Source organism: Heptranchias perlo, chromosome 17 (genome assembly GCF_035084215.1).
Source record: "Heptranchias perlo isolate sHepPer1 chromosome 17, sHepPer1.hap1, whole genome shotgun sequence".
Taxonomy (NCBI): domain Eukaryota; kingdom Metazoa; phylum Chordata; class Chondrichthyes; order Hexanchiformes; family Hexanchidae; genus Heptranchias; species Heptranchias perlo.
Genome location: NC_090341.1, coordinates 30,213,282 through 30,233,774, shown reverse-complemented (window position 1 = coordinate 30,233,774; position 20,493 = coordinate 30,213,282). Strand labels below are relative to the sequence as shown.

Sequence of the window (20,493 nt, the reverse complement as noted above, 5' to 3'; positions counted from 1 at the left end):
TGGGTGTTGTTAGAGCTAGTGCATGTTAGAGACCATCTCTGATCTCTCTCTAACTGATGCTACTCGGTATACTGGCAGGCGGGTCCGACTGCCTGTTCGTCGGGTTTGCTGAGATTTTCAGAAAGAACCTCTAATATGCACACGTTAATCAGATGTTACTGTATAACAAACTTGTGGATTTGCATTTATAGAGCGTGTCCTAAATTTTGTCCACACTCCACAATTTGCTCCTGGAAATAAGCAGGTGCAGTGCATCTTATTGCATTGACTGAGCATTAGCTTGTTAAGCGCTTATTAAGCAGCAATTAAAGGGAAACTTACAAATTTGCTTCGCTGCAGCTTCATTTGCACAGTGTGCTAAATGCCCATGTTTGAAGCAGATGTTATAGCAGCAGAGGGAGCTGAAGAGTTTGAGTTGGTGAGCATAATCGGAGTGAGCTCAAAGAATTTTAAAACAGAAAGCCTTACTGAACACAACATCACGGGTCTCGTGCTAGTATGTCTTTGCTGAGTACTTTGGAGGAGAAGTCAAGCAAACATAACCCCGGAGATTCTAGTGCACAAGAAGTGAGCTATCTGCATTCACTTCCAGCCAATGCAGTGTGAGGACCTCCGATGTGCCAGATATCTGGACCTCACAGAGGAACAATGTGTGCAGAAGCTGAATCAATCTGAGGATGTAATCACAAACCTCCTGCAGTCAATCCGGCAGCCAACAAAAACAGCTTACACTTACATAGTGCCTTTAGTGTCACAAATATCCCAAGTCACTTTTTAGGAAGCAGGGGCACTGCACAGCAAGTCAGAAAGAAGTTGCAGGAGGTGAGGTGGCTGAAGTGAAAGGTTCTGAAGGTGGAGAGAGAGGTTTCAAGGTAAAAAGGTTTATGTAGAGAGTTCCAGAGTGCAGGGGCATGATGGCTGAAAGCTCTGCCATCAATGGTGGCCCAATGAAAGGGACAGAGGAGATCAGAGTCGTAAGAGTGGAAGGTGCTGAAACGTAGGGGTGGAGAAGATTCTGGGGAAGGGTGGTCCATGACTATGGAGGGATTTGAAAACAAGAATAAGGATGAGCTTGGAATAGGGGATCCAGTGGAGATTGGTGACCACAGGGGTGATAGGTGTGCTGGATTTAGTATAGGATAAAATGTCAGAGTTCGGGATAAGTTGAAGTTAATGTAGAGTGGAACTTGGGAGGCTGAAGAGCAAACGTTGGAGAAATCAAGCCTTGAAGTGACAAAGGCAGGTGAAGTAGGGATGTTGGAGCCAGTATTACAGAAGTGGAAGTAAGCAGTCTTGATGATAGACCAAATAAACGACTTGAAGCTCAGCTGAGGGTAAAATAAGGCACCAAGGTTACACACTGTTGTATTAAGCTAGAGAGAGTAGCGGGAAGGAGGATGGAATCAGCACCTAAGACTCAAATTTTCTTGCCAGTGCTGAACTGGAGAAAATTCAGGCTTATCCAGCAGATGATATTCAGCAGGGAGTCTGACAATATGGTGACAGTTTAGTTCAGTGGTGGAGAAGAAAAGTTGGGTATCAACGGCGTACATTTGGAAGTTAATCCCATGTCTACAGGTGATATTATTGAGAAGCAGCATGTAGATGAATAAAAGGCATGGACTGAAGATAGAGTCTTGGAGCATATCAGAGCAGCATCTGGCTTCCACCGTCAGCTGAAATCAAAGTCACCACCACACTGAACTTCTACACCATTGGGTTCTTCCAGGCACCAGCAGGAAATATCGCTAGGGTCAGACAATATATACTGCCGGGCCAATTTTACAAAAACACACTCCTTGCACAGAGCCGCACCTATTACGAACATACAGCAGGAAATAACATGCATAATCCCCACATTTTTCCATCTATTAAGTTCCCGAAATGCACCCATGGCTGGAGAGAGTCCATGCCAGGAATGTGGGTTTGTAAAATTGGCCCTTATATCTCTGTCAAGCCAATAGCAGACACCTGGTTTGAACACACATCAGCATACGTTAGGATGAACATTGGTATTAGGTTCCAACTGAGGTAACAGACACAATTGTATGTGATATTTCCTGAGTGCAAAACACCATTTGTTACACACATGTTGTCACTCATGCAGTTTTTTTATCAATAGCAAGAGGTATAAACACTCAAATGGTACATGGACACTGTCAGAAAATACATCATTCGAATGGCCATTTTCTAGGCAATACTTACAATGGACGGATTCCGCTTGAAGCCAAGTGTTCCACCAGAGTCTGAATGCGAGGGTAGATTGCAAGGTTGGTTCCTGGGAAACAAGAACTACTCAATCCAAACATAACCGATAAGACCTGTGTGAAATTCCATTCCTATCATAAAAGGGCTTACAACTATACATATTTGTAAGGCAGAAATATCAAATGTACCTTTGGCCTTTTAAAACTTCTATGGTTATACCTTATAGTAAGAAGAGTGTGTGAATTATACAATATTCTACTCTCAACAACTGTCAGCCTTCTTCAGCCTCACTTTGCCCCTATGCCAGTGATGTGTGACTCACTCCATCTTCCCTCTGCCAAGTCAGTAAGGCCCTCTGGAATGCCTGTGCCTGAGCTGTTGGATGCTACAAATGTTGTGAATGATGCTGAGTTGAACATTGCTGAGCCAAGAAACAGGTTTTATCCTCCTCTTGCTCCTTCTCAGTTTTGGGCTTTTCAGTAGAAATAGAAGATCCCACAATATGAGCATAAGGGGAAAGCATGTTGCAGTATTAAAGGGTGGGTCTGAAATTATGCAGTCATTTTGGGGCAAAAAGTGTTGTTGTTCTGGCGTAGAAGGCTGCAAATTGGGGCATAACTCGGATATGCCTGAGTTACACCCATTCTAAAATACACGGTAGAATTGGCTGCTGACAAAAGGTGCATCCAACCCAAAGCGGTTCATGTGTGTAAATGACAGGGAAAGCTGCTCTCCCAGAAATTTTCCATTTATACCAGAATTGAACCTGACTTAACTTAAGCCTGTGGAAAAGAGGGGCTAGTTACCTGCATGACTTGTCAAATCAGAAAATGGTTGAGTTCATAGGTTTTGAATGTCCACAAACTTTGTCTGAAACATCAGCTTTGACTGCAGCAATTTAAAAAATCTCTCAGCTGTGCTGCTAAGAAAGGATTCTGCAAGCTGCCTTTTAGCAGTTTCAGACAGGGAAATATTTTTCATCCCACTGTTCTGTCCTTACCATAGGGTTCACTAAGAGCATTCCCGTACATGTACTTATAATGGAAGCAGAACAGGATTGTAGTAGATGAAATGACAGAGGCACACAGGATAAGGATACACCAAAGGAGAAGAAGACCAACTAGAAGACTTTCCATTAGCGTCTACAAATCACACTGCTCCTTAGATGATGTCTCAGAAGAGATCTACTTAAGCGGGCAACAGTTCAGTAAAGAGACACAGAAGGAATTCCATTGCAAACTGGCCTCCAAACATCCTCCCAAATACGATAAACAAAGAACAGACATACTTAAGAACACAAAGTGGTTTTACTGTGCACATTTATACTTAACAGCAAGTGCTTCTTTTACCACCATATGTAACTCTGGTGCCTTTATGTACTGTTCTTAAACCTACCCTGGTGCTGCAGGCCAGGGACATCATAAGAACATAAGAAATAGGAGCAGGAGTAGGCTACATGGCCCCTCGAGCCTGCTCCGCCATTCAATCAGATCATGGCTGATCTTCAACCTCAACTCCACTTTCCTGCCCAATCCCCATATCCCTTGATTTCCCCTAGAGTCCAGAAATCTGTCCAACTCAGCCTTGAATATATTCAACAACTCAGCATCCACAACCCTCTGGGGTAGAGAATTCCAACCCTCACACACCACTCTGAGTGAAGAAATTCCTCCTCACCTCAGTCTTAAATGGTCGATGCCTTATCCTGCGACTATGCCCCCTAGCTCTAGACTTCCCAGCCGTGGGAAACAACCTCTCAGCATCTACCCAGTCAAGCCCCCTCATAATCTTATATGTTTCAATGAGATCACCTCTCATTCTTCTAAACTCCATCTTGCTTGGCCGTCCTGTGATATCATGAGTCTCTTGAGACTGACGTGTCCTCATCTCAGGGCTTCTGAGTTTCAGAAGGACTCTTCAAGCCATGTCACCATTGTAGGCATGTTGGCAGTCTGGTCCTGACACTTACATGAGCAGACATCTGAGAAAGTTGACTAAAAAGGTTACATGAGCTGCTACCAGGACAAAGGAAGCACCATGAAGATGGATTCTAGGCACACTAGTTGTGCTGGGTCTTGGATCTGACTGCCAACTGATCAATGGAAGCTGGTTGCCATCATTCTCTCCAAATCGTTCCCCAAGGCCTGAAAGTCAGTGGTCAAAGCATCCATGTGAGATGCACTGACGAAGCTGTAGGCCTCTCTATCAGGGGAGACAGGTACAAATGCTAGTAGTGCTACCCCTCATTCCAGGTAGCACTGCATTGTGTTGAATTCTTCTTGGATATTTTCACTAAGGATGGCTTTGGAATGTGCCGTGACCCCTGCTATCTGCCTCAGGTCCTCTGAGCTTTTTCTCAGTGCCTCCATCTGAACATCAACCAGACCGTTCGCACCTTGGCGTCCAATTTCACCCTGAGGTGTGCTACTGACCACATAACTGTTCTATCACCAAGACCGCCTACTTCCACCTCCATAATGACGCACGTCTCCGCCCCTGCCTCAGTTCATCTGCTGCTGAAACCCTCATCCAGGCCTTTGATACCTCTAGACTTGACTATTCCAATGCTCTCCAGGCCAGCCTTTCATCTTCCACCCTCTATAAACTTGAGACCATTCAAAACTTTGCTGCCTGTATCCTAACTCGCACCAAGTCCCGTTCACCCATCACCCCCTGTGCTCGCTGAGCTACATTGGTTCCCAGTCCAGCAACGCCTCGATTTTAAAGTTCTCATCCTTGTTTTCAAATCCCTCCATGGCCTCACCCCTCCCTATCTCTGTAACCTCCTCCAGTCATATAATCCTCTCTGTGCTCTTCCAATTCTGGTCTCTTGCACATCCCCGATTTTAATCACTCCACCATTGGTGGCCGTGACTTCAGCTGCCTAGGCCCTAAGCTCTGGAATTCCCTCCCTAAACCTCTCCACCTCTCTAACTTTCCTCCTCTCCTCCTTTAAGACGCTCCTTAAAACCTACCTCTTTGACCAAGCTTTTGGTCACCTCTCCTTATATCTCATTATGTTGCTTGATGTCTGATTATGCTCCTGTGAAGCGCCTTGGGGTATTTTACTATGTTATAGGTGCTATATAAATGCATGTGTTGATGCTCATCCAGCATCCTGTTTGGAGCAAAATCCCAGAGATCTGAGACCACACACAGGGGAGCCAGGGCTGACTTCTGTGGAGCCTCTGCTGCCCACTGTTAGGTCCAACTTTCACGTCTAATTCTTTCTTGTGTTGTGTGAACCTCACCAGAACTATCCACATCAGCTCAGGTAGATTTTTTTAGGGCTAGTGAGTGTGATGGCATGGGTGAGGATGTGGCTGGTTGGGCAAAGGTGGAAGCCTGCTCGCTTATATCCTTCTCCTTCTCCTCAGTGGCACCTTGCTTTTGGTTTTCTAGAGGAAAAGAAAATGAAGGGAAATTGTAATATTAGGTGGGTACCATGTTAGTTCCTCTGTAGCTTTTGAAGGTGCCCAATCATGTTTCTTGCCGGTATGTTTGTGCTCCCAAACCAGTACACGGGCAAGTTGCAAATGGTCCAGACAAACCACCAGCTGCCATTGGCCTTCCTATGTCTCTATCCTTGAAAGGTTTGGATGAATGGCTTCCCAGAATCTCCAAGGCTGCTTCTTTATGAGCGTTCAGAGGTCTGTTGTCGGGGAGGAGGGGCCAATCACCACCCATGGCTTGAGATTCCTGATGACAATGCGCCACCTTCTGTGAAGACAAGCGAAGACATGTGTATTGCAGCAAAGGCTGGGCAAACACTTTTGTCACAATTGTTTGACATTTAAGGTTATGAGGGGGCAGAAAGCAGGAAAGGCCAATTATTTGAGTTAAGGAGACTTACTCAGGCATGGCATATTGTGAGAGAAAGTGCATTTTTAGGTAATAGGTGACACAGGAAGGGAGAAGGGATCAGAGGTTCAGAGTATAGTCGTAGAGCACCATTAGAGTAATGAACAAAGAAGCAGCGCACATATAAAGAGACAGCAAGAAAGGGTTGGGGGAGCAGGTTGTTTACCTTGGCTGCTCTGGTGAGGTCGTTAAACTTATTCCTGAATAGCAAAGATGTCCTAGGGGTTAAGAATATGGCACTCACTGCCACAGCCACAAGCTGGACAGGTCTCCTGCCACTAACTCCAAACAGCCCAGCCCTCCTGCTCTGTCTCTCCATTAAGAGGACTTTCTGGTCATACTCCCTGAAGCTTGCTGTTCGCCTCTTCGATCTGGCTGTCATCCTTCTCGCCAAGATTGCCTGCTTCCCCTCATGCTGCTATTGCCCATTTAAGCAGCAACATCAGATCTCATTCCCACCAGCTGCTCCTGCTCAGTTGTGTTCTGTGGATCACTCAGTGTAATTCTCTCTGGCTCATTCTCTAACTTGCCTGCGGTGTATATCTCTGAGCTGGTGCTTGGGATGGATACAGAGTCACAGTGTGTGCTGTGAAGTGCTGAGGAGCCTGTGTCATGCAGTAGCACATCTAGAGGAAGAACAAAGGAAAAGAGGTTAGAATGGTGTCCTGAGGAATGGAGTTCACATGTCACTTTCAGTTGAAGAAGTGATGAGAGTTTCATGATATAGTTCACAGACAATTAATGCAGGACACTATAGGAAGAGAAGTAGAATTGCATGGTGAACCTTTAGCTGGCACATGCATTCCTGCTTCCCCATCTCAGACACCTTCTCTTCCCAGGATTTTTATGCTTCCTCCTCATGGTAGGTTAAAGGTCTGAGATTTGGAGGGGTTCCTCCTGTTGCATCTCATTCTCAACTATTATGGGCTGTCTTCTTGAAACAGAATGCAAAAAGTGAGAATTACTTCTTGCTCCAAGACTTACAATAAAACCCAGGCAGCAGCATGCAATCCACAACAGGTGAGATGATGAGTGAATGCAGCAAACAATTACAGGGTACATTTTCTGCCACTGGCACAATTGATGTTTTTGTGCCATTACTGGACCAAAGCTAGCCAACAGTACCCCCAATTTACTGCTTTGGCTCATTTGAATATATTATTCAAAGCTGCCAGGGAAAGATGGTACAAGATGTTTTAACTGTAAAATAGGACATGGAAGAACATGCAGAAAAGCTTTGCATCGTTTTTGTCACACATACACATATTACATATTACATTGAATTTACAGCCCAGAAACGGGCCATTCGGCCCAACAGGTCTATGCCGGTGTTTATGCCCTACACGAACCTCCTCCCACTTGTCAGTGTAATCTTCCATTCCTTTCTCCCTCATGTGTTTATCTAGCTTCCCCTTAAATGCATCTATGCTATTCACCTCAACTACTCTTTGTAGTTACGCATATGGGCTATCAGTTCCTCCTCATTGCCAACTTGTGCATGCACGACTCAAAGCTGGACATTTGTGCTCCTGGAAACACATTTTGCTCAGAGTCAAAAAAAATCAGTGGAGCACAGAGAAAGTGTGTGGAGAGAGAAGAAAAACTTATTAGAGTGTAAGCCTGAGACTGGGGAAAGGTGAGTTCAGTTGTTTGGGATGGGGAAAAGAAACACAGCATAAAAAACAAAGAAGAGGAGAAGCAAGCAAGCAGGAACCACAGCAGGAGAGAATACGAAAACAAAATACAAAAGAAAAGCAGCAAGAAAGAAAAGAGGAAAAAGGTGTGAAGTGGAGAGAGAAGTAAGAAGTAATTGTGAGGGGAAGAAACAAGGGGAAAAGAGAGGGAGAAAAATAGTCAAAAAGAAGAAAAGGGAGGGTAGTTTTAATTTTTTTAGTTGAGGGATGGAGGGAAAATCCTATAAGGCACGTTGAACAGGATGTGAATGGGTACCAGCAAAGGGGCACACAAATTCGCTGTGAGACCCAGTGGACTGGCTGCTGCAGTAAGTCAAGTCCTTCAAGGAGACCATTGGAACTCCTATAACAACCCAGCTGTGTGCTAGTGAGTGAGTGGAGGAATAAGTCATGCTTCGTCAGGTGTATACTCACTGCCAGTGCTGGGAACCAGCCCTGACACTAGTTAATTGTGGTAGACCCAGGAATGTGGCATCATGCATCAGAAGTACCTATAGTCCAAGCTCTCTATCAATTTCAAACTGTTGAGAGAGACACAGGGCCTCAAGGCCTGGCGGTGTATCCATGACATACCAATAGATTAGGTTTCCAGGGGTCACGAGAGAAACATGGAAGAAGAATCTGGCTGTCCCTCCCTTTAGTCCTGCTCATAGACAATATCAGAATGGGGACACAGACAGCACAAAACACACAATTCAAACTCTGCCACAACCCACAAAACAAGTGAAAGAAATTATCTTACCTTTTAAATAGTCCGCAACATAATCTTTCCCTCTCATTGTTCAGCAGTTTCTCTTCCAGTCTCTTCTCCCCCTACTGACCTGTTCCACTTATCGCTGCTCTCTTTTTAAGTCTGTCCCTCTCATTTTTGTCACTCTTTTTCCCTCCAGGTTTCTCCTCCCCATGTCACTGTCTTCAGTCTTACTCCCAAGACTACTGATCCCCTCTTACTATTTGGATTTTTCCAAGCCTATCTTTCAAATTCCTGCCATCAATTTGATTCCTCGAAATGCTGAGAACCAGCTGAAGCCTGCCATTCAACACAGCATCAAACAACACCTTCCCTGATGACAAGCCTCTGTCTGTGCCTCTTCAAATTCTTCTTCTGTCATTGTGATGATATCCAAAATATTTTTATGTAGCTACTATTAATTTTGATGTCTGATAACAGATTGTCCACAGCAATTTACTGCAAACTTAGTAAGTTGTAAGAATGGGCATGGGTTGTAGTCTATGTTGTTTGATAATCATGGAAGCTCATTACTCACTGTTATTTATCTCATGTTTAAAATATGTTTCAGGGAGAATGTCTTTCAGTTTTATTACTTATGATTTGTTTCCCCATCCCAGACTTATTCCCGATGCCCCAATTCAGTATTATGAACTTAAAGTTAGAAAAATCTGAATAGTTAGCAGCAATCTCAGTATATTGGATTTTAGTCAATTGTTTTGTTCTGTTGGCACAAAGCACAAAGCAATTTTTCAGAGCTCTTAATACAATCGGACTGTGATACGATGACTTTCAGTTTGCCAAACACCATTGATCCCAAACAAAAATTGATCTTCGTCCAATAACATAAATAGACTGGGAGCTTTCATAATGCGGATGAGACACTAACAAAGAGCATTCTGCCATGAGCAGTTGTGAGATATCCATTTAATAAAGGTTTTTGTTTGGAGGAAATTAAGTTTTTTTTAATTAGCAAATCATGTGCCAGTTAACCTCCAAACCTCAATTTGTGGTGTGGAATTAGAATAACTTGAAGCTCGTGTTCAATGAGCTCTATTGTTTCTTTCTCAAACAAATCAGCTAATGTCAGTAAGCACAGTTATCTTCATCACTAAACAGCCTTGCATGGTTTACTGTGTCCAAGGAGACGCAGTCTTTAAAATTCAACAATAATATAGAATGTATTTGTTTCGTAATACCTGCTGGAAAGAAGTAAAGATTCTTGTGACAACGATTTATTTTAAGGAACAAGGGTTTCGTTCAGAAATGAAGTGTTCTGTATACAGTGTGTATCCCTATAGTGTGGTTTTTGCTTGTACAAAGCAGGATATGGTGGCATTTGTTTGATTAACTTGCTCGACAAAAGTGACAGCTGCTGCGGGTGCATGTAGATGAGCTGCACAGTGCGGTTCCGCCTTTGTACATCTGTCAGTATAAAGGGAAAAATAAAGAGTGAAAAGAGACAAATTGGTCCCAAAAGGCAAGCTATTCAACTTAGGAGGTTTCTTCTATTAAGATGCACAGTGTGAATCTCGAGTACTAGGTCGCTTATTTAATTTCATTTGGTCTAGAGGCTGACACCACACATGTTTCATTGAAGTTCTGCTCCTGAACTGAGTTTGGGGGAAACTTTTCTTCTACCTCAAACCTTTCCAGGAAAAGATCCAATATAGGGTTGTCTTTCTGCTGGTTTTAAGCTGCTTTACAATAGATTTGTTTTTCATACATACGTTCCAGTGTCTTTGCTTCACCAAATTCTTCTAAATTTTAATACACTTCAGTTTTTTAGAATTTATTTTTGTGTGTAAATGAGTGAGTGTGCAACAGCAGGAAAAATATTTCAAATAATAAATTATGTAAAAATTACAGAGAAGAAACAATTAGGGTAATGCAGATTAATAATGTATCCATCAGTTCTTACTGTAATAGTTGAACGGTTGTTGTTTTTATTTGTACAAAGTATGGCCAAATTTGATGTGGTTTATTTTTAATATGTGACTGCAATAATGTGTACTTTCATTTCAGATGTTACTGGGACACATTAAGAGTTTAGCTTTCAGTTGTTTTTCACCTACAAAAATTCTAGTCAATACTTCTATATTGTATTTTAAGGCCATATGTGTACCATATCTATATGCAATATAAGAAAGGGAATATTGTGTGAAAAAATGCAGAAACTGTTTTTAAAAGCTTGCACTGCCACAGCACAATAATCTGCACAGAAACCAATTATTTTTTATGTGATACACCATTAAAAATAAATCCAGGTAATTAAAATGTTTAAAATATCAAGCATTTTAAACCTACAGGTCAGTTTTCAAATTCATCTTTTGAAGAGAGGGTGAAAAAAGATTGAGGTTTTTCTGCTTTACCAGGTATTTGATGTTTGCACATTCTATGCCTATAGGAACTATATAAAAAAACTGAATTAACCTCCGAGTGCAGCAAATTACTCTTCACAATGGCACTTACACAGGGAGTCTGATTGGCATCATACAGCAGTGTGTGAAAACACTGAAAATAGCAGCATTTTCACAAAAATTGCAAAGTGCAACTGCAAGAACCATTTTTACAAAAAAGAAGCTTTTGAAAGAAGCTTTTGAAAGACCTTTGATAAACTGTAGCAATGAAATTAATCACAAAGAATTCCTGACAGACCCCATTCCATAAAGGTTGATTTTTGCTGATCACTGTTCCCTAGTAACATGAAACTGTAATATACAAAGTGCACTTCTGTAGGAGTTACACCCACCCTTTTTAGCTCAGACAATGTATACATGGCAGAAAAGCCCTGTGCAAGGATGTATGCTGTGTATTATTTATTTTAGACTGGGTATTGTGTACACAAAAGCTGCCTTTTAGAAAAAACTTCAGCAAAAGCTCTACTTTGATATTGTAGAAGAGTCGGCTTCAGTAGGAGCCGATCATCAAACGATTCCCATTTTAGAAGTTTGCATTATGCTGTCTTTCTAACGAATTTTATTTGTAACCCCTTTTTCAAGTTGTGTAGTCTCCCCTGCTGCTCACATTGTGTCAATGAGGCAATTACAGCAGTTTGAATCCTTTAGCATTTCTCTGACACCTTGGATCCAGAGATTATCTCAAGATGCCCATTCAGCTTTCCCATGCAAATCTATGGCCTGGGTGAGAAGAAACCAGACTGGCCCTGGATTTCCCTAGTGCATTATTTATCACAATTCTAAGTAGATTTGAACTGCTTGGATTGCCTTCAGTTGGATAGAAGGTTCTGAAATGAGGGGTCACTGGTGTGGGTTTCTATGGTAATTGAGTAGTATTGCCAATAGTTTTCCTCTCATGAGCAATAAAGCACATAATAATAGACAAACAACAGTGGTTAAAGCAAGCAGGTAGGATTACTATGTCCTTTTGTCGGAAGTATATAATGTGATGTAGTCAGATTTAAAGACTTCTCAACCCCCCAAATCCACCCTACAGGCACCTGCTGTGTCATTTTCTAAGCCTAATCTCCATCCGTTAACTACAGGCCTCTTGCTAATTTGAGGCAAACGGCCAGATTTGCTGCTGAATAGTGTAGTGAAAAGCCTTAACTCATGAAAACCCTCCAAAAATAAAATGAGCCAAATATAGCACTTGCATAACAAATCCATGAGATCTTCTAACACAGGATACCATTAACTAAACTGCATTTCTTTACCCACACATTAATAGTTTACAAAAATTGCAGAACTTCCACGCTGCAGCATGCCTCCCCCACAAAACTTGTCACTTCACATTGCTGTCAGTCACCACAATAACAATCATTTCATGCCTCCTGCTAATTGCAAGCACAGCTGGGGCCCAGCAGGGTGCTCTTGCACAGTCCCAGGCCTTTATACCAGCCCCAATCTGTTCTGTAGCGCGCACACACACACAAAATTACTAGCAAAGGCAGAAAGAGGCAGAGTCACAGGTTGCTTGTAATCCTTCCACTTCCCCACTAAGAATTCAGCCCTACTAGAATTCCTGTTTTTGTTTTAGACTATACAAAAGCTGCAGTGACCTTAAGCCACTAGAATTTATGTTCTGAATGAGAAACACAACTCCTTCAGGTGCATTAAGCTGTGGCACTGCATCTGGCTTGATGCATTCTGTTTGCGGCACCCCTGGAGTGAGTTGCGGCTTCCTGTAACATGTAAAATATGAGTGTGAACTCAAGGTTCATGGCAGGGAGCAGGGAGGCTGAAGCAGGAGGTCAGACAGCCTTTCAAATCTGGCTGTAGAACAAGGTTGCAGATGTTCCTGTGTAAGTGTAATGACACCAGCTCCCCGAGAACACAGGAACCCAGTGCTTCCTTCTCCTTATTTTCACGAATGAATGCCATAATCAGTGTGCTGCTTGCAGATTTATTCAAATCAAGTTTTATTTTACATATTCAGAGATCAGTATGGCATTAGTGTAAGTTATGATGTTCTGTTTAACAGTCTTCATCCTCTACTGAAGTTAAGGTCCTGTGTATTAAAAGAGAACACTTGTTAGATTTTTTTACTAGACATTCTTATTACCTATGACTATAACTGTGAACAGTGTAGTGTTAGGAAAATATTTCAGTATTAAATTACTTCTATTTCAGATGTATTTTGCTCCATTCTTCATGTTCATTGCTGAGGTGTTGTCAGCATTTTCCTTAAAGGATATCTTTATTGGGAGACTTCACAGAAACCAAAAACACTGCAAATTGAATATCTTTTCATTTTGAGCTGGTAACAGTTTCTAGCCATTTCAGGCAATCACAAACTAGTCTTTCACCAAAAGATCTGGCTTGACTATATTAAATACTACCACAGGGGCGGGGAAGCAGGTAGTTAAAATCGCTGTATAGTACTAATCGCTCCATTCCTGCTGTGTTCCCGGCGGCCGCCATTTTAAATGAGCATTGTTTTTAGACGACTGAAGTGTCCACCAGGGGAAGGCAGGCGCCTCATCAATACTTGCAATTCAGGGTACTGTAACATAATTAGGACGCTGATGCCATTTTAACGTGAAATGACGGCAGTCCTGCCCAGCACCCAACCCGCCAGTAAAACCTAGTTGGATTGGTCTGTCAGAGATGATGTATTTAAAGGGGCACTCAGCTGCAGGTAATTGGATCATGGGATCTGTGTGCCGTTGTGCTGATTGGATTGCCAGAAGAGTTTCCAGCTTCCAGATTGCTCCTTTCTGATAATTTTTGCCTGCTTACCTCCAGTAAACTCTCTGTGCTTATCAAAGGTGCTATTATTGCCAGTTTGATTTGGATGGAGGGACAGGGTGGGCAAGAGAAGCAGCAGCAGCAGAGAACCAGTATCTTTAACACGTGGCTGAATTTTGTAGAATGTGTGACCAATGCTAACATATGCTTAAACTGGGGGATCCCAATAATTACATAGAAAGTAGTGCACAGAAACAGTCCATTCAGCCCAACTGGTCTATGCCAGCATTTATGCTCCATACGAGCATCCTCCCACCCCTCTTCATCTGACCCTAGCAGCATAACTTTCTATTCCTTTCTCATTCGTGTTTATCTAGCTTCCCCTTAAAGGCATCTATGCTTTTTGCCTCAACTACTCCTTGTGGTAGCAAGTTCCACATCCTAACCACTGTCTGGGTAAAGAGGTTTCTCCTGAATTCCCTATTGGATTTATTAGTGACTATCTTAAAAGTCTCCCCCACAAGTGGAAACATCTTCTCTACGGCTACCCTATCAAATCCTTTCATAATCTTAAAGTCCTCTATCAGGTCACCCCTCAGCCTTCTCTTTTCTTGAGAATAAAGTGCCATTGCAATTCCTACCCATTATTAATGAACCTTTCAAGAGGGTGGGCATAGATATTATAGACCCCAAGCTTGTAAGGAGTCAGTCAGGGAAACAATACATATTAACCAGAAGAGACTGCACATCTACGTATCTGGGCAGTAGTTATTGTGCCAATGGATGCAGATGTTGTGGCCAGTGCATTGTTAGAAATATTTATTTGAGTTGGATTCCCAGAAGATATTTTTCTGACTAGTAAGCTAGTTTTATGTCTCAGACAGTCACTCTTTTGTGGCAACAGTGCCAAATAAAACAACTTTGATCCACTCCGTACCATCCTCAGACGAACGTAATAAAAGAATGGCTAAGTGCCAACTATGTGCTGCAGAACCCACAACTGTAGATATAAGGGCCTGTCTATTCTGACCTCAACTGATAATGTGGTTACATTCGACTCATTGACAAAAATGCATGCCTTTTGGAATGGGCCATCTCCCTGCAAGGGTGCAGAATGGTCATTCAACAACTTCCTGGCTCATAAAAGAGTATTGCTGATGCACTGTTATATCTGAAATAAATGCAGCTTGATCCCTATGAGCATCCTGTCAATAGCATTGTCGAGTCCGAAGAGGGGAAGTGATGTGACAATAGTGAAGCATGTTTTGACTGTAGTGTATCATGATTTGGCATCTTTATTTCTGTCGCTGTATATATAAATGGAGTTAAAATCCAGGTTCACTCACAGAAAATGTCCCAGCATGTTTTGATGCAATTACACCAAAATATAGATTTTGTGGCCCGAATTTCCTTGGGTCCCACCCTGCCATCATAAGTATGGTAGAGCAGCACTCTCACCCACCACTTTTACCCCAACCATTTTTCAGGGCTAAGGGTCATTTGTATAAATCGAGCAGGCCCCTGTGCCATTTGCAAAGCAGTTGGGATGCCCACCTGATGGGGAATAGAAACTGGCTGCAGACCCTCACAAGGCATTAGAGAACCATCTGTGGAGGTTGAAGAGTTGAAAAGTTGCAAAAGAAAAACTGCCCCATTTCCAAATTGGTCAGTTTCCCTACTGCAACCAATCATTCTGTGATCGATTGCCATCGGGAAACCAGCCTTTTAAAATATTGATGGGCCCATTTCCACCAGGTTCAGGTTCTGGCAAACAAGTACGCCTGCTTTATCATAGAATCATAGAAATTTATGGCACAGAAGGAGGCCATTCGGCCCATCATGTCTTTGCCGGCCGAAAAAGAGCCATCCAACCCAATCCCACTTTCCAGCCCTTGGTCCATAGCCTTGTAAATTGCAGCACTACAAGTGCATATCCAAGTACATTTTAAATGCGATGAGGGTTTCTGTCTCTACCAGACAAAGCAGGCATACATTGCACTGGGGCAAATGAGGCGGACCTGACAGTGATTTGGGTGGATGACCTCATCCCACCACTACTGCTTGTTTTACTGATGTCCACTAGGATAGGGGCGAGCACAAGAAGCACTTGCTCCCACTTCCAGCAGAAATTGGGCAGAAAAAGCGGCGGTGACCCAGTATAACCAGGTAATGTTCCAATTTCCACCCCTGCCCTGAATACAGCATTTTTACACCTGAAATAACAAGGACAAGTGGGGCCTGTATTTGACCAGGTGTCTGATGGAGGGGGCTGCATGTCAACCTGGTTATCGTGAACACAGCTGGCCCAGTGGCTTGTCACTTTTAATGATTAGACAATGTGAAAAAGCAATTTAAAATGCCAATAGGATTCTGGAATATATAGCCAGAACAGTAGGATGTGTAGGGATTATGTTTAAGCTTTACAATGCATTGGCTCAGATCACATTTGGAGTATTGTCGTCAGTCTGCTCCCCATGCCACAAAAAAGATGTACAGGCATTGGAAAGGGTACAGAGAAGAGCAACTAGACTAATCTCCAATTCAAAGGTGATGAGCCGTGAACAAAAAGTAGGGAACTTCGAAATATGATGTAGAAAAAGATGATAAAGGGAGACCCAAGCAACATATGGAAAATATGACATGGTCTGGATAAGGTAAACCAGAATATTACTTTAAAGTAGACCATTTAAAACACATATTAGGAAAAACTTCTTTACTTTAAATGTTTTACTTCTTTAAATGTTACGAATTATCTACCCAGCAGAGCCATAGAAATAAAAACACATGGACATTCGGAATTCAATTGGATGCTTTGATGAGAGAGTTAGAGTACTGAGGAGTGAGCTTCAATGAACTGAATGGCCTTCTCTTGTCCCGATCTTTCTTATGTTTTCTTACATGCTTCCACTCTGAGCTAAATGCTCTGATGATCCTAGATTGTGGTGCGACAATTGAAATGCTATTATCTTTGTACACATGGATGTTTTGACTTTCCTCCCCATTTTTTACTCTGTCTTTTAGGTCCCCTTGCACCACCCACCTTGCCCCAATTCTCCCAATATCGCTGTTCAGCTGGCCACTAGATGAAGTGCAAGAGCAGTCTGCAATGACGCCACTGCTAATTTTCCTTCCTTGCCCCTAAGAAACTGCCCATTCTTCACTCAGCACCTCCCCTGGTCACACAGCCAAAATTCAGAATTCACCATGTTGAGAATTGTGGGTACAAGTCTATATCTTACTCCAAGGAACCAATGCACTTGTCGCTGCACTTTTTATAGTTTTTACCAAAAAAACACCTCTTAAGCCAAAATGGGCCAATTTCAGGTGTTTGTGAATAATTCTGAAAGCTATATTTGTTCCACTTAAGGTATTACTTGCGGTCCAATATTCATCTCCAGGTACAGGTAGCATGGTAGAAATAGAATGTAAGTGGGTCAGACTATATAGATGTTAATAAAGCAATCCCGACAAACATTGAAAGTTATTGGAGGAGAAATTGGATAGCGACAGCCTGTCGGTGCAAACTGGGCGCAGGGAACAACCCTTGTGTCGGAACTAGTAGGCCTGAGGCCCATGAACTTCGGGCCTCATTTAAATTAAACCAGTGAAGTGGACATCAATTTCGGGCCGCTACGACACCGGCAGCGGCCCTCAGGTAGGTCCTGGGATGGGAGGGAGGCGATCGGGAGGGGGCCAAGTCGGGGCCAGTAATGGTCTTCGGAACTGCTGTGGAGCCAAGAGGAGCAGGAATGCTCTTCCCAGTTTCACAATCAGTTAGGTATTTTTTGCAATTGTTACCTTTTTGGTGGCGGCCTTTCAGGACCTGGGCAGCCCAATTTTGGGAAGGAATCCTAAAATAGGCATTAGGCCCTATATGTGCGTATGCAAAGGGTCTAACGCCTGCTTCAGGCATGGGCTATGGACACCTATACTGGATCCTTTACCAATATGGCGGGCAGCGTACTTCTGGCACAGAATGTGCATGCGCAAGCCACTCACCATATTGGATGCTTAGGCACCCCTTTTACTAGGCCTGTATTTCTAGGCCATTTTTTCTTAAATTTGTGAAGAACTAGAAAAAATTTTCACATAGATTGAAGTGTACAGCAGTTGAATCCCATATGAAAATTTGCAGAGTGCTGTAAGATGCTATCAGAAATAAGTATGGTGCAGGACTGAAAGAGTTGTGTTGACCTCTACGAAAACACTTTGGAAAATAAATAGTGGTGTGATATTATTGATCTCAGTGAGCCCAATTTGGTACCTTCAGTCCATTTCAGCAGCAATAAGAAGACTACTAATGTAGTGCCAATCCACTGACAGGCTGCTCTTAGAGGCCACTCTGAAAGCAGTATTAGTGCTGTACATATTCATGTTTATACAGTATTATCTTTGGAGGCAGGTGATATAAGATGAATCCAATTGTAAGGTTTACAGCATTCACAGTAGTTTCATTACAATGAACAACAAGGTTGGTCTGATTGTTCCTAACCTGAAACCAGCATGCAAGGTCACCACAATGGCGCAGTGTCCCAATAATGCCGTACATGTTGGCATCTGAAAAATGTACCTTTCATTTTACTCATAATTTTTTTAAGCATGTATCAGGTAAATGCCGTAATTCTCTTCAGCAAAGAGAAATAAAAGTGGAAATTTTTAATGCTGTTAATTTCAATATTGTATGTGATTAGAATTTATTATGGGGAGCAAACTAGTATGGAGAAATGTTCCACTGCATCCAGTTTCCTCACAAACCACAATCGGAGATCTCTGAAAAACCTACATTGCTTTGTTTAATGGACATTCCAAGCTGTTGCAACTGGAATTGCACTAGGGGTATCAGAGCTATTGAGTGATCATGTTAAAAAATGATGGGGTTAATTATGTGAATCGACAGCCTGGAGAGGGAAATATAAACAGATCAACTGAAATTTTTCTGAGGAGTCATCTTCATCTAACATCATTCTTTTGCACTTTCAGTTCAGCAGTTTTTTACTTCACCAAGGTGGGCATTCTTCATGGGTGAACCCACAAAGTGAATGCCAGTAGGATTTGATTTTGGAGTCCATGCGGCTGAACCTGATCCTGTCCTCACCCAACATCCACAGACACACATTCCAGCATGGGAATAGGCCAGGAACAGAAACTCCAGCAGACATTTTTTCCATTCCCTATCTAAGGCTGGTTAGGCCGATTGGTATCACTTCCACCACTGTGTCCAGCTAAGACCATCTAACTCCGCACAAAAAAGGAAATCAACCATTGAACATTCCTGGTTTGTATGGCTCAGTGCATTTATCCACTGAGCCATCATGGGAGCTATAGTTAAACAGTGTAACAGTATTTGCAACACCAAATGACCTGCATTCATGAATCTAGGATACTGAGGTTGTGCTGCACTGACTATAGTGGAATTAGTTTTTTTTCCCCTTTTTCACAGTTGAAAATTAAAGCCAAATCAGCTTAAGGTAGAATACAATCAGGACAAATGGTGTGAGCTTATTCCTGTAAATGTGTCCCTATGACAACTAATTTTATTTTTAAAAAGATTATCCGGTCATTATCTCATTGCTGTTTGTGGGACCTTGCTGTGCGCAAATTGGCTGCTGCATTTCCTACATTACAACAGTGACGACACTTCAAAAGTACTTCCCTGGCTGTAAAGCACTTTGGGACATCCTGAGGTCGTGAAAGGTGCTTTATTAACACAAGTTCTTTCTTTCTAAGTAACTACTGTGCTGGAGTTGTTTGCTTATGTGATTGGAACAGCTGAGTACAAATTTTGAGCAACATTTAAAGTTATTTCATAAATTGCAAAGAAGTTTGTGCCGATGCTGAGTTACAACCTGAGTTGTGTTATTTAAGATATGTTGTGCCTGGAATGCCAAGTCCTGGCGAGTCGCATAGAATCACAGAAAGGCCCATCGTGTCTGTGCCAGCCGAAGAAGAGCTATCCAGCTTAATCCCACTTTCCAGCACTTGGTCCGTAGCCCTGTAGGTTACGGCACTTCAAGTGCTCATCCAAGTATTTCTTAAATGAGTTGAGGGTTTCTGCCTCTATCACCCTTTCAGGCAGTGAGTTCCAGACCCCCACCACCCTCTGGGTGAAAAAATTTCTCCTCAGCTCCCATCTAATCCATCTACCAATTACTTTAAATCTATGCCCCCTGGTCACTGACCCCTCTGCTAAGGCAAATAGATCCTCCCTATCCACTCTATCCAGTCCCATCATAATTTTATATATCTTAATTAAATCTCCCCTCAGCCTCCTTTGGTCCAAAGAAAACAACCCCAGCCTATCCAATCTTTTCTTATAGCTAAAATTCTCCATCCCTGGCAACATCCTTGTTAATCTCCTCTGTACCCTCACACTTGCAATCACATCTTTCCTGTAATGTGGTGACCAGAACTGTATGCAGTACTCAAGCTGTGGCCTAACCAATGTTTTATACAGTTTTTTTTTATTCGTTCATGGGATGTGGGCGTTGCTGGCGAGGCCGGCATTTATTGCCCATCCCTAATGTTCTAGTATAACCTCCCTGCCCTTATATTCAATGTCTTAGCTAATAAAGGAAAGTATTCTGTTTGCCTTTTTAACCACCTTATCTACCTGTCCTGCTACCTTCAGGGATCTGTGGACATGCACTCCAAGGTCCCTTTATTCCTTTACACCTCTCAGTATCCTCCCATTTATTGTGTACTCCTTTGCCTTGTTTGCTCTCCCCAAATGCATTACCTCACACTTCTCTGGATTGAATCCATTTGCCACCTTTCTGCCCACCTGACCTTCCATTGATATCTTCCTGCAGTCCACAGCTTTCCTCCTCACTATCAACCACACGGCCAATTT

At 42.5% G+C, this 20,493-nt stretch overlaps 1 protein-coding gene and 1 long non-coding RNA gene across 5 annotated transcripts in view; one reads left to right on the top strand and one right to left on the bottom strand.

Moving 5' to 3' along the window:
- Nucleotides 1-20,493, top strand: part of cadpsa (Ca2+-dependent activator protein for secretion a) — a 416,704-nt gene that overhangs the window by 383,758 nt on the left and 12,453 nt on the right. The gene's annotated exons all lie outside the window — the stretch shown is intronic.
- LOC137334227 (uncharacterized) overlaps nucleotides 12,894-20,493 on the bottom strand; it is a 67,822-nt gene continuing 60,222 nt past the window's right edge. The window contains exon 3 of the long non-coding RNA XR_010966101.1: nucleotides 12,894-12,963. This is a non-coding gene — a long non-coding RNA (uncharacterized lncRNA). The remainder of the gene's footprint in view (nucleotides 12,964-20,493) is intronic.